Genomic DNA, 14,756 nt, shown 5'->3' on the forward strand with positions numbered 1-14,756 from the left:
TTTAATTTTTGCCGAGTGTCAACACTCGGCCTCTATGGGACACTCGGCAATAACCAACACGTGACCCGCGCGTGCGCCGTCCTAACGGACAGCGTGCCGGCCGTTAGTACTTCGCCGAGTGTCCGTTAAAGGCACTCGGCGAAGTACATGTTTGTGGAGTGTTTTCTGCCGGCACTCAGCGAAGTATATGGGTTTGCCGAGTGTTTATGGAGACACTCGGCAAATCCAAAACTATTTTTTCCTCCTCGGCCCTCCACAATTTTTCTACTCCCCACATACGACATTTGGTACTGCATGTTAAAAGTTGGTCTATTTCTTGGTCTGTTTGCTATATTTAGTGAATTAATTTCATTTTGAGTAATTTATTGATTTAAGTGAAATTTGAATTGCAAGTGATTGAAATAATAGAATAAAATGAGTGGAAAAATCATATTCATGTCATTATAAAAAGGTAGGATGAATTGGAAATTAGAAAAGAAATTAGAAAGCGATAGAAATGGACTTTTTTTAGAGAAGATTGAGAGGTAGTAGGATGTCTATAGAGGTGATATAACTTTTTTTAGAAATTAGAAAAGGATAAACCATGAATTATTTGCTTTCTTGTGAGCTATATGTGGTTGTCAGCCATTGTGCCGTTCTGTTGGTGTGGATGTGGTTATCGGCCATCGTGCCGTTATATTTGATGCAGGTTTTGGAAACCTCCCCGTGCAGGGGAGGCGCTGCCAAAATTTCGACTTGACACTACTATGTTCATTTTCTTGCAGGAGAGACTCACAAGGACCGTCCTTGACTCGTCACTTTGCCGGATAGCAAGGTGAGGCATCATACACCTCTCTTTTCGTTTGATGTTCGTATATCACGTAACCTAGTTAGGCGTCTCCCGTTCGAAAGAGATACGGTTGAAAATATGCAAATTTTTACATATCTATAACCGTATCTGTTTTGAATTGTCCACGTTTTTTGGATAGCCCGAGGATGTTTTGCGGGTTTAGTTTCCATGGTCTACTCCGATCCGAGATAGAGTTTCGGCAGCACCTCCCTGTTGTTCTCCGAATACACAATCTCCCTTCCGGGACGTGTATTTGGAGAACAGCGGGGAGGTGCTGCCGAAATTCTAACTCGGATCGGAGTAGAGCATGGAAACTAAACCCACTACACATCCTCGGGTGGGATTAGAACCTATCTTTACCTAATAGACATTATAGGAACATGTAGATGCAACATGATTTTATATATTACTCGTTGATATGCTAGAGGATGGGTGACCGTGAGTGGATGTACACGGGCCGCTCTAGTCAGAATTCGTTGACCAATGAATGGATTGACAAGACGGATGCTTTCTTGGAACGGGCATTTGCAATTGTCAAAGGAGCTAGATCGACTTGGTGTCCGTGTAGCAAATGTGGAAACATGCATCGGCAAACCAAGCTAGACATGGGCAAACATCTTGTGAAGAACGGATTTACGTCAGACTACACCAGGTGGATCTACCATGGTGAAGCAGATCGTGGGAGAGACGAGGTCTTGAGACAACGCATCGAGGAATATGATGATGATGCCAGGGTGGGAGACATGTTAAATGACTACCATGAAGCACACTTCGATGAAGCAAGTAGGGAGGAGGAGCCAGAGGCTACTGCAAAGGCGTATTACGACATGTTGTCTGCGGCACAGCAACCCCTTCACGGGCATACCAAGGTTTCTCAACTGGATGCCATTGCACGCCTAATGGTCGTGAAGTCTCAGTTTACCTTGAGTCGAGACGCCTTCGATATTTGATGGCAGTTTTTGACAGCCTGCTCCTGGAGGGTCACATCTTGCCAAAGAGCATGTATGAGGCACAGAAACTCCTTCGTGCACTTAAGATGCCATACGAGCAGATACATGCTTGCCCGAAGTGATGAGGACATCGCCACGCTGGACACACCGACGCCATGGTCTTCCCCAAGTTGCAATTCGTTCCCAACTCAGCTGCCACGTCACCCTCGGATTCAGCAGACACGTCGTCACTGTTTCGGTCATAACTTCCTCATACGACGTCGAAACGGGCCGTTCTTGGATGCGTTGGAAAGGGGACGACGACGCCGTCGTTTTGGATCTGGTCCCAGCTCCAGAAGGTCCGTGGATCATTCTGTGTGACCACGGCAAGGTGCTGCGTCACCTATTTGGGCCAACTTGGCCATGTATCGTGTCGGGCCTTAAGCCCAAGTTATGGGCGCCCAACCCCTGGCCGTCCCCAACCCTAGGTCGAGTCTTAGACTATAAACACAGCCGCCGCCGCTGCTACACAATCGGGTTTTGTTTAGAGTTTAGTTTTCCATCGAGAAACTGAATCGTTCATTGTAACTGTGGTGACAAATCCTTTTACAGTGATCCAGGGCCCCCGTTCTTGATCTCCTCCACTGTATCGATTAGTCCTTTGGAACCGAGTTCTTGAACCCTCTATTGATATTCGCGTCATTCATATTTGCAATTTCAGATTGCGTGTTTTACCTTCTTGCTTGTGCTCTTCGATTCGCTTGCAGGAAAAGCCTTCTTGGCGAGGTCAATCAAGTTGTGCTTGGTTGATAACCAACGGAGCGGTGGTGTAACGGTTGCAGGGTTCGAATCGTGTCTGATTTGAAGCCGGATCGCCAACGTCGAGATCTCCACAAATCGAACTTACCGGCTACCTCTCGGAAGATCGGGCCTGTACTCATCAATTGGTATCGGAGCTTTCAGGTTTACCGCGAGGTATAATCTCGTTTGCCTTAGATTCATATTTGTTCATTACCTAGAGTCCACAAAAAGCCCAAAAATATTTCAATTTCCGCTGTCCTATCGCCCTTTGTGCCTTTGCAATTTCGTTTCAGATTCGTGTTGTTGAGTTTATGTCCGTGGTCGAGTCTTGTTGCTGGTTTAGGATTGTGTTCGTGGTCGTAGTTCAATCGCCCGTTGCTGTGATTTTTGTTTTCCGCCGCTATCCCATCCACCGTTCCCAAACAACAAGTCGAAGCCACCACATTACTCGACTTGCCTCGCTAGCCGCCTTGTGTAACTTCTCGCCGCCGCGCAAACCCTAGATAGGTTGCCAGCCGCTCTTATTTTGCCTGCCTCGCAGCCCTCCTTACATCATCAGGCGAATACCTACTCTTGTTAGTCACAGTGACGATCCTGTGCTCGCAGCCCTAACTGCCGCCGTTGTGTTGTGCCTCCCGGACAACATACCTTGAGATACCTTCGGTAAAACAGGCATAACTTTTCGCTCGTTTATCAGAAAAATCTGAAATTTTTTGTGCAGCTTCTTGACACCATTTGGACCCGACCCAAACTCGGCTTCGCCCTGTTTGGTTTCGTCAAAATTGCCAAAAAAATTCGGGAAAATAAAGAAAAAAAATTGTCAAAGTTTTTGCACGCTTTTCAGAGAGCGTGCTGAGTTTCTGTAGACCACATCCCACCTCAGTTGTAGGTGCCAATTTTTGTGGTTGCATCTTTTGTGATCCTTGTTCAGAGAAAAGTATAAAAAAAATAGTAAGAAAAAAAAAATTTGTTTCCTACTAGTGCCTTTTGGAAAAATCCGGGGAAAAATTCAGGAAAAAGGCGAAATCCGGGCTATTTGCTTGTTCCGTGAGTTCTTTCGATTGTCCTTTGTTTTCACCTTGTTGCGCTACGTCTCGTCACGTCTTAGCCAACACCTGTGACTTGTACTTTGGATCCGGATTGAACAATCGTTACTCTGCACTCGTTAATTGCTAATCCTTGCTGTTATATTGTGTGCCTACCCATAGCTCCACATATTCTTCTGTCAGCACAGGTTCATCTTGCAACTGTTACCCACGCTCGACAACAGATTGCTTCGCCACTTTGGTTTTGCTCCTGTTTGGCGTTGGTAAGAATACAGGCAAGACGGTGGTAAGCCGCTTGTGATTTTGCATTCCACTTTCACCACCATCACCACCACTTGTTTCCTTTTAGTTGATAGGGATAATACTTTGGTGTTGTCTTTTTCTATCTTCTAACCATGGCAGGAACTCCGATGGACTTCAATGAGTGCGTGTCCAAGGGCGAGCTTGCAACGTTCATGACTGAACAACGCAATCTTATGACCGAGCTGACGCGCAACGTGAACAATCTGGTCACCCGCATTGAACAGCTTGAGCAACGCCCTCCACCTTATCGTGCTGATGATGAAGATGCGGATGCTTTTGGTGATGAAGATGCGTATGCTGACGGTGGTGCCCGTCGCCGCCTCAACTTCAATCGTCACGGTATGGCAGGTAATAATCATGGTAATAATGATCCTTTTGCTAAAATTAAATTTAGTCGACCTCCTTTTGCTGGTAATGTTGATCCAGAGGCATATTTAGATTGGGAGCTTGCTGTTCAACAAAAATTTGATTCTCATAATGTTCCTCCTGAGCATAGAGTTAGACTTGCTACTAGTGAGTTTACTAATTTTGCTTTGTTCGATCTTTGCAATGCTAATAATGCTGCTGCTGTGCCTCAAACTTGGAATGTTTTAAAGCAACGTATGAAATCTCGTTTTGTTCCTCCTTATTACTAACGTGATTTACGTTTGAAACTACAAACTTTAAAACAAGGTGATAAAGGAGTAGAAGCATACTATCAAGAATTGCTTATTGGTTTAGCACGTTGTGGTATAAATGAAGATGATGATGATGCTAGTGCTAGATTTTTTGGTGGTTTAAACCATGATATACAGAACATACTTGATTACAAAGAATGGCGCAATTTTTCCCAATTGTATCATCTTGCTATTAAGGCAGAACGAGAAGTACAGGGACACAAACAACACCAGCCTTTCAGGTCTCACAATGGGAGGAATTTTCAGCAGCGTTCCGAGCCGGAGACGCCCAAGCTTCCTGTTGCACCACAGCCATCTACACCTCCATTTCCTTTCGGGGTAAGTAAATTGTCTAATGTGCAGTTTCCACAGCTGAAGAAAGGTGGAACTCCGGGTGCTTCTACTAGCTCCTCCTCGTCCAGCTCTAAAATCATTTGCCACCGATGCAAAGGCATGGGACATGTCATGAAGGAGTGCCCCAGTCGTCGCGCTTTCATTGCTACCGAGGATGGATATGTAAGTGCTAGTGATGTTGAAGATGATTTAGCCCTTGCTGCTAACATTGATGCAGATCCCACCGAGGGCGATCAAGACAAGGAGACCATCACCATTGACTCCGTGGCTGCTGCCGCGGACTACCCTAGCCTTCTTGTGCAGCGTGTGTTGAGTACACATGTGGGACATGAAGAAGAGATGAAGATCCAACGCCACAATTTGTTCCACATGTATCTCATTGTGCAGGGTTGTCGTGTTCTCACTATCATTGATAGCGGGAGTTGCAACAACTTGGTGAGTTCAGATTTGGTTGACAAGCTTGGCTTGACCACACGACAACATTCGTATCCATATAAACTTCAATGGTTCAATAATAGTGGTAAGACTAAGGTAACTAAATCAGCACGCATTAGCTTTTTCACAGGCTCTTATCATGATACTGCTGATTTTGATGTTGTCCCTATGCAAGCTTGTTCCATTTTGTTAGGTCGACCATGGGAATTTGATAATGATGCTTTACACCATGGTAGAACTAATACATACACTATCATACATAAGGACAAGAAAATTACATTGCTGCCTTTGTCCCCTACGGATATTATTAAACATGCTAATGAGGTTAAAAATAAACCTCCAACAGACATTGCTAAAAATAATGGGATTAAGTTAAAAGGAGGTGCTTTTCTTGCTACAACTTCTGCTACTGCTGAGTTATGTGCTAATCCTGATGCACCATGTTATACTATGTTTTGTCAACCTTTTATGTCTGGTGCATTGCCTGCTATCACTAACCTTTTGCAGGAGTTCGCTGATGATGGGATGGAGTCGAGGACGACTCCAATTCTACAAGGAGGGGATGATGAGGACATCGCCAAGATGGAGTCGAGGATGACTCCAATTCGAGAAGGGGAGGATGATGAGGACATCGCCACGCTGGACACACCGACACCATGGTCTTCCCCAAGTTGCAATTCGTTCCCAACTCAGCTGCCACGTCACCCTCGGATTTAGCAGACACGTCATCACTGTTTCGGTCATAACTTCCTCATACGACGTCGAAACGGGCCGTTCTTGGATGCGTTGGAAAGGGGACGACGACGCCGTCATTTTGGATCTGGTCCCAGCTCCAGAAGGTCCGTGGATCATTCTGTGTGACCACGGCAAGGTGCTGCGTCACCTATTTGGGCCAACTTGGCCATGTATCGTGTCGGGCCTTAAGCCCAAGTTGTGGGCGCCCAACCCCTGGCCGTCCCCAACCCTAGGTCGAGTCTTAGACTATAAACACAGCCGCCGCCGCTGCTACACAATCGGGTTTTGTTTAGAGTTTAGTTTTCCATCGAGAAACTGAATCGTTCATTGTAACTGTGGTGACAAATCCTTTTACAGTGATCCAGGGCCCCCGTTCTTGATCTCCTCCACTATGTCGATTAGTCCTTTGGAACCGAGTTCTTGAACCCTCTATTGATATTCGCGTCATTCATATTTGCAATTTCAGTTTGCGTGTTTTACCTTCTTGCTTGTGCTCTTCGATTCGCTTGCAGGAAAAGCCTTCTTGGCGAGGTCAATCAAGTTGTGCTTGGTTGATAACCAACAGAGCGGTGGTGTAATGGTTGCAGGGTTCGAATCGTGTCTGATTTGAAGCCGGATCGCCAACGTCGAGATCTCCACAAATCGAACTTACCGGCTACCTCTCGGAAGATCGGGCCTGTACTCATCACGAAGGGATGCATCTTATTTAGGAAAGAGTATGCAGAAGCAAAGTACTATGTGAAGTGCGAGTCATCTAGGTTCCTGGAGGTAGACTCTGGTGATGGTCAGAAGAAGCAGCTCGCAATCCCCATGAAGATCCTACGGTACCTTCCTTTCATACCGAGGATCCAACGGCTTTACATGACTAAAGAATCTGCGAAACAGATGACATGGCATAAAAACGGATGTCGATACAATCCTAAGAAGCTGGTACACCCATCCGATGGTGATGCCTGGACAAGGTTTGATGCGATTTATCGTGAGAAAGCTCTAGAGGCCCATAATGTACGTGTTGCGCTAGCAACAGATGGGTTCAATCCATATGGAATGGCGGCTGCCCCGTACAGCTGTTGGCCTATGTTCGTTATCCCTCTCAATCTTCCCCCTGGTGTCCTCTTTCAACGACAGAACATTTTTTTTATCGTTGATAATTCCAGAACACCCGGAGAATAATATGAGTGTATACATGGAGCCTCTGATTGATGATTTGGTCCATGCTTGGGAGGAAGGGGTATGGACATACGACCGAGTTACAAAGACAAACTTCAAGATGCATGTTTGGTACTAGTACTCCCTACATGACTTACTGGCATATGGGATTTTCTGCGGCTGGTGTGTTCATGGGAAGTTCCCATGCCCAGTGTGCAAGGCTTCTTTGAAGTTCATTTGGTTGACGAAGGGTGGCAAGTATTCTTCGTTCGACAAACATCGACAATTCCTCCCTCCTGACCATCCATTCAGACGAGACATCAAGAGCTTTACGAAAGATGTCGTGGTTGAAGACCCCGCACCGCAAATGATGTCAGGAGCCGCAGTTCGTGCTTAGTTAGACGCTCTCGAGGTCAATAATCAAGAAGGTGGTTTTGTGGGATATGGCGAGCAACATGCCTGGACTCAGAAGTCATGCTTGTGGAACCTCTCCTATTTTGATAACCTTCTTCTCCCACATAATATTGATGTAATGCACACTGAAAAGAATATCGCCGAGGCAATTTTTGGTACAATCATGAACATTCCTGACAAGACAAAGGATAATGTTAAGGCTAGAGTGGATCAAGCGAGGTTATGCAATAGGCCAAAGCTAGACATGGCGCCTCCAAGAGCTAGAAAGTTGTGGAGAAAGCCTAAGGCCAATTTTGTTCTGACGAGGGCCCAAAGGAGGGAGGTACTACAATGGTTTTAAATGTTAATGTTCCCTGATAGGTATGCAGCGAATCTAAAGAGGGGAGTGAACTTGGCTATTATGCGAATCAACGGGCTCAAGAGTCATGATTACCATATATGGCTTGAGCGCCTACATCCGGTGATGGTTCGAGGATATGTCCCTGAGCATGTCTAGCAGGTGCTAGCGGAGTTGAGCAATTTCTTCCACTAGCTTTGTGCCAAAGAGTTATCTCGTACCGTGGTTGCAGAAATGGAAAGAATGGCGCCTATGTTGCTCTGTAAGTTGGAGAAGATCTTTCCACCCGGCTTCTTCAATCCGATGTGGCATATGATTCTACACCTCCCATATGAAGCACGAATGGGGGGGCTGTGTAGGGCCGTTGGTGCTATTCAATTGAGAGATGTCAAAAGGTTCTTTGAACTAAATGTAAAAATAAATGCAAAATTGAAGCATCCATTGCAGATGCATACATTCTGGAGGAGGTGTCAAACTTCACAACAAAATACTATGCCGACAACCTTCCTAGTGTGCATAATCCACCATCTCGTTACAATGCCGACGGAGATGAATCGAGCCTTAGCATTTTTCGAGGGCAACTCGGAAGTGCAAGTGGTGCAACCCACAAGACCTTGAAACATGAAGAATGGCGCATTATCATGCTGTATGTGTTGACCAACCTATCCGAGGTGGAGCCATACATGCTGTAAGTTCTCAACAAACTTGTTCTCAACAAACTTGTTCTCAAGTAGTCGCTTTTCTGTGTCCAACTCTCATGTTTCTTATTGGTACAGGGAATTTCATCGTCAATTCTAGCGTAAATCAAGGAAACCTACCCTGCACGAAAGTTATACCCTTCTCAAAGAGGGTGCGGGAAATGGAAAGCCTGATTTCATTTCTTGGTTCAAGTAGAAGGTACAGTCCAATTTAGCTCGTACTTAGTTTGATATTACAAGTTGCTCGTACATGCAAATAATAAAACGCACCACCCTGCTTGAACTTGCATGGCCAAACCAAAGCGTCTATGAATGTCGAGTTGAGACAGGTTGCCAATGGTTGTGCCTATAAGGTCAGGTCGTTTACCGGTTATGACGTCAATGGATATCGCTTTCACACAACTAGGCACGAGCAGAGTTGGCCCAATCGAAGAACCACAAATACCGGAGTTTTTACGCCAGGCTTTGATGGGTCGAGTACTACGGAATAATTGAAGAAATATATGAACTAACTTTTCATGGTTGCAAACCTCTTAATCCAGTCATATTCAAATGTCATTGGTTTGATCCAGCTGTCATGAGATGCACCCCTAATCTTGGGCTAGTCCAAATTCGACAATCATCTGTCTTACCAGGAGACGATGTCTATATTGTAGCTCAACAGGCCATGCAAGTTTATTATTTGTCATACCCATGCCAAACTGACAGTTGTCTTAAGGGTTGGGATGTTGTGTACAAGGTATCACCACACGGTAAAATACCTGTACCAAACAATGAAGATTACAATATAGACCCCAACACATATGACGGAGAGTTCTTCCAAGAAGATGGGCTCGAAGGGAGTTTTGTGATAGATTTCACCGAAGCGATCGGAATGGAAGTAGACAATGAAGGGGTTGCTGACGAGGACGCTGGAGACGAGGTTCAGAATGTGAAGAACTTAGACCTACTTCAGCGATTACAATTAGGCAATGACAGTGATGACGACATACCTCATTCGGAGCACGGGCATGATTATATCGACACGCGTAATAGTGATGATGAGACTTATGATCTAGCTAATCCCGATCATGACGATTATTTCTAATACATGTATGAGTCGTACTAATTTATTTATTATTTATCATTTATCATACCATGTTATTTTTGAAGTATGTTAAGTTAATTTTGCATATCTTTCTATGTATGTTTTGTTTATCTGTGCTGATTGGTTTACTCTTTTTATCTGCGCTAAGAGGAAGCTCGCGGTGATTTGCGAGAGAATCACCGCTGTAGGGAGGGGTTCAAGTTTAGGTTCTGGGTTAGGGTCAGGTTTAGCTTCAGCTTCAGGGAGGGGTCGAGGGAGGCATCGAGGCAGGCCTCGAGGCAGGGGTGAGGGGGAGGAGGAACAAGAGCAGGAGCAGGAGCAGAGGCAGAGGCAAGGCAGAGGGGTCGAGGGAAGGGTAGGGTGAGGCCCCCATCGCCTGAACCTGACCCCCCAATGTCTGAGGAGGAGGAGGTACCTTCCGCACATGCCTCTAATGAGGAGGAGGAGGAGCAGGAGTAGGAGCAGGAGGGGGAGGAGGCAGGGATGCCCAGTCCAAGATCTGGTTGCGAGGTCCCTCGTCCCTCCCGAGGCATCCGATACCTGAGCATAGACACTCGCTGATTAAACCGACAGGGACCAGGTAAGTAACTTTAAATATTCACAATAATTTTGATATGTTGAAAATTACAAAAGAAACTAATAATTTATATTAATCACTTGTGCAGGAGTTGGATTAAGCTCAGTGGGGGTGATCACAACCGCAAGGTCAACGGCATCCTTGGCCTTTTGTGTAGGGAACACTTCCCTGGCTTGGTGGTGTACACCGGACAGCAGCAGCCGGCCTACATGTGGGACCACTACGTCGCCGTCCTCGATGTCCCTGATCGTGATTGCAGGAGATTCACCAACATAGCGGAGCGGGTGAAGGGCGAGCTATGGGTAAGTATTCCTCGCACTACATTGCTCAATACATCACCTTCACTGGACATTCTTGAAATAATAACTTTATACATCGCCTCTATATGCAGGACTTCTACAGATGCCAGAAGGGATTCGAGGCCAAGGCGAAGTCCGTCTCCGAACAAGCCGCCAAGAAGCTCGTGAAGGACATGCACTATGAGGCGCTCGTCCAGGCCATCATCGAGTTCTACGCTCAATACAGAAGCATGAAGGTTAAAAAAGAGGAGGCAAGGACAATGAACCTGACCAAGGACCAATTCATGAGTGTAAGAATGTTGATACTTACTTTATTTGAGATTAATTATGCTTAATTTCTTTTTTCATAAGTCACATGCTTGATGATGTAGGTGCCTCCGTGGTGGTGCCGAGCGCATACCCGGTGCTAGGAAATGATGGTGGATGAGTGGTTGCAGCCCGGGTGGTTGGAGCACCACCTTGCTTGCTGGGAGTGGTGTTTGCAGATGACAGGTGCATCACACCATCAAGGCAGCCTGAGCCTTGATGAATATAGGGAAAAATGGGTACGCAACTTCATTTCTTTATTCTAATGCTCAATTCTGCATAATTTCTAATCATTTTGTATTTTTGCTGCAGTCATCGTCATATGATGGCCAGCCTTGCTCCTAGCTCAAGGCATGGGTTCTCTCCAAAAAGGGCAAGGCGATAGCCGACATCGACTTCAACCTAGAAGACCCGCCTGAGGCGTACAGCCATCCAAGCATCCACAGTCGCGTCACCCAGTATACAACGATGGCAAGGGAGGTTCATGGGCCAAAGTTCGATCTAAGCTCCTAGGATATTGATGGAGAAATCATGATGAGGGTGGGAGGAGGCAAGAAGCATGGTCGGTATTGGATTGGCGACAGCATAATCGACATGGCCTCTACTCCCACTCTCTCCTAGATCCGAGCAAGGAGCACGGACTCGAGCCCAGCGATACGCCCACGGCCGACCTCTGCATAGTTCTAGATAGAGGCTCTCCAGGTTCTTTCTCTTCCATTCATCATTCATTGGTTCTTACATACTTTAGCTTTGCATTGTAACATTGCGATGAAATATTTTAGGCCCAGGTGGAAGCAGAAAAGAAGCAATGGAGGCGAGGGTGGAGCAGATAGTTCAGCAGAGGTTAGAGGCCGAGCAGTAGAGGATGGAGGAAGAAAATCGGATGAGGATGGACCAACTGTTCCAATACATACAGAATTTTGCTTCGAGCATGGGTCAATCTTTGCCACTGCCACCGATGCTATTCCCTTCACGTCAGCCACACACAACTACTCCTGTGAGTCACTTGACACATTAGATTGAATACTTTAACTTAGACAAGTTCCTTAGTTAGCTCAAATGATATCAATATTGTCTCACACATGTCTTCTCCTATGCGTAGAATCAATCGGCGGCTTCGAATACTCAACCACAAGACCCGGATCAGTCGCAGTGGTTCCAAGGGCCTCCTCCTCAATGACTTGTGGATTATTTGTGCATTACTTGTTTAAACTAGAACTTGTGGATTACTTTCTCGAATAAACTAGAACTTATCTGTGTGCCTGTGATGCTTAATATATGCCTGTGATGTAATATACATGCCTGTGATTTTTGTTGGAGAGGGGTCCTTTATACGTAACAAAACAGTAGAAACATAGGGGTTTTGGACAGTTTGCTGAGTGTAACACTCGGCGAAGAGGTCCTTTTGCCGAGTGTTTTGGCTTTAACACTCAGCAAAGAGGCCAGTTTCTATTTTTCTAGCAATTTTTTGCCAAGTGTGCAATGTTCGCCGAGTGTGAAAGTTAAAACACTCAGAAAATAAGTAGATGTTTGCCGAGTGTATTGGCTTTAACACTCGGCAAATACGTAGATGTTTGCCGAGTGTCAGAGGCTTGGCACTCGAGAAAGTTGAAGATGTTTGTCGAGTGTCTTCCGTCTGACACTCGGCAAACTCTCCATTACCGTGGACGACGTTGACCCCTTTTCGCCGAGGGTTTAACTTCACCGAGTGTTTTTTGACACTCGGCAAACCTTTGTCGAGTGCCCGATATTTGACACTCGGCAAACATCTGTTTGCCGGTAGAAAATTCGCTGAGTGCTAGTCACCGAGTGTTACACTCGGCAAAGTCTTTGTCGAGTATATTTGGGGCTTCGCCGAGTGCCTGGGGCACTCGGCAAAGTCACTGTTTCCCGTAGTGATGGGTTTGTTAATGGGACAAATAAGCTAGACCCAGTGGGTTTGTGGGCATGGGTCTACGAGTATAGTACCTAAACCCATAAACCCATAGGTTTTTTTAACCTGGTTCATCATAGAATAGTAGCTCACATCATCTCAATACCCAAAAATTTTCAACTAGATCGTTTCTGTGGCGTGCATCTCTATCATGCATTAACGCTTGATCTTGCATGTCACACTGTATTCGAGAGGCTGAGATCTTGACTATATATATATATATGAACTATGGTGGCGCCAGCCAGAACGTCACAGCGCATCCATCCAAAGCTGCGAGACCTACCCAAAGCTCCGCGGAGAAGCGACATCCTGAAGCCAGCTTCATGCACATCTCATCGGCACATGGTGCCCCCGAGGGGCACCACGCATCGAGCGCGCTCCAACCGGACGACGGCAACGCAGCACAAGGGTGGGAACCCTCCCCAGCGCGTAGCCATCACGTCGGAAATCACAATGCCCGCCCAACTCAAGGCGCCAAGCGCCCTGGGCCCAACTGGGCGGGCAAAGACCAGCTACACTACGGCGACAGCGACCCGGATAACCAGGGTGCGGGACGCTCGACGAAGCCCAAGCCTAGATGCCTACAGACCGCAGGCATTCGCAAAAAGGATCTGACAAACACCATTCCCGGCGCGCTTCCATGCGCCACCGAACATTGTCAAGTATTACGGGGACACCAACCCCACCGTGTGGCTGGAGGACTTCTGTCTCGCCTGTCGAGCAGGCGAGGTGGACGATGACCTCTTCATCATACAGTACCTGCCGCTCTACCTCATAGAAAGTGCCCGAGCATGGCTCGAGCATCTCCCCACGAACAGCATCCATTCATGGACAGACTTCAAGCGCATCTTTGTGGGAAACTTTCAAGGCATGTACGTGCGCCCTAGGAATTCCTAGGATCTCAAGTCCTACAAGCAGAAGGCGGGGAAACTCTACTCGAGTACATCTGCCGCTTTTCCAAGCAGTGCAACGAGCTTCCCGACATCGTGGATGCGGACATGATCAGAGCGTTCGTCTCTGGCATGACCAACGAAGCACTCATCCATGAGCTCAGGCGCTGCAAACGACGAATGATGTGGGAGTTGCTCAACTTCGTGACAAGTCACGCCTCCGGTGAGGAGGCCGTCCGTGCAATCTTCTGGAAGCACAAAGGCAAGGCGCAAGCCAAACCCACAGATGAGGCTAAGGACCACAATCAGTGAATAAAAGGCAAGAAGGATAGTTGGAGGCGCCGCGACAGTGATTTCATCGTAGCCATCAATAGGGTCCATAAGCAGAAGACTAGCAAGCCCAGCCATGTCAGCTTCGACAAGATAGTCAAGATGACGTGTCGCAATCACAGCTACCCAGTCAAGCACACACTCAAAGAGTGCAACCTCATCAAGCGCTACTTCAGTGGCAACTACAAGATGACCAGCATGGGCGCACCATCCGGACCCGCTAACAACGAAGAGAAGGGGGATGTGTATGCCGACCCGAGAGGGTGCCTCATGATCTTCGACGGACCGATGGCGTATGAGTCCCGGTGCCGGCAGAAGCTCATAGCTAGGGAGGTCAAGAGGCCGCCCTGAGCGAAGCCGTCCTAACTTTCCTGAAATGGTCGGAAACCACGATCACCTTCGATAGAAAGGATCACCCCGACCACATTCCACAATAGGGACACTTCCCCCTCGTCATCAACCCAATTATCGGCAAGACCCGCCTGCCTCGAGTCCTCTGGATGGCAGGAGTGGCCTCAACCTTCGCTACGTCGAGACCTATGATGCCATGGTGCTCTCACGGTCAGCTATACGACCGTCTGGCGCTCCGTTCCATGGAGTCATACCTAGGCTCCAAGCCATCCCCTCGGTTAGGTCGACTTACTCGTA

This window comes from Miscanthus floridulus, chromosome 8 (genome assembly GCF_019320115.1).
Source record: "Miscanthus floridulus cultivar M001 chromosome 8, ASM1932011v1, whole genome shotgun sequence".
Taxonomy (NCBI): Eukaryota; Viridiplantae; Streptophyta; class Magnoliopsida; order Poales; family Poaceae; genus Miscanthus; species Miscanthus floridulus.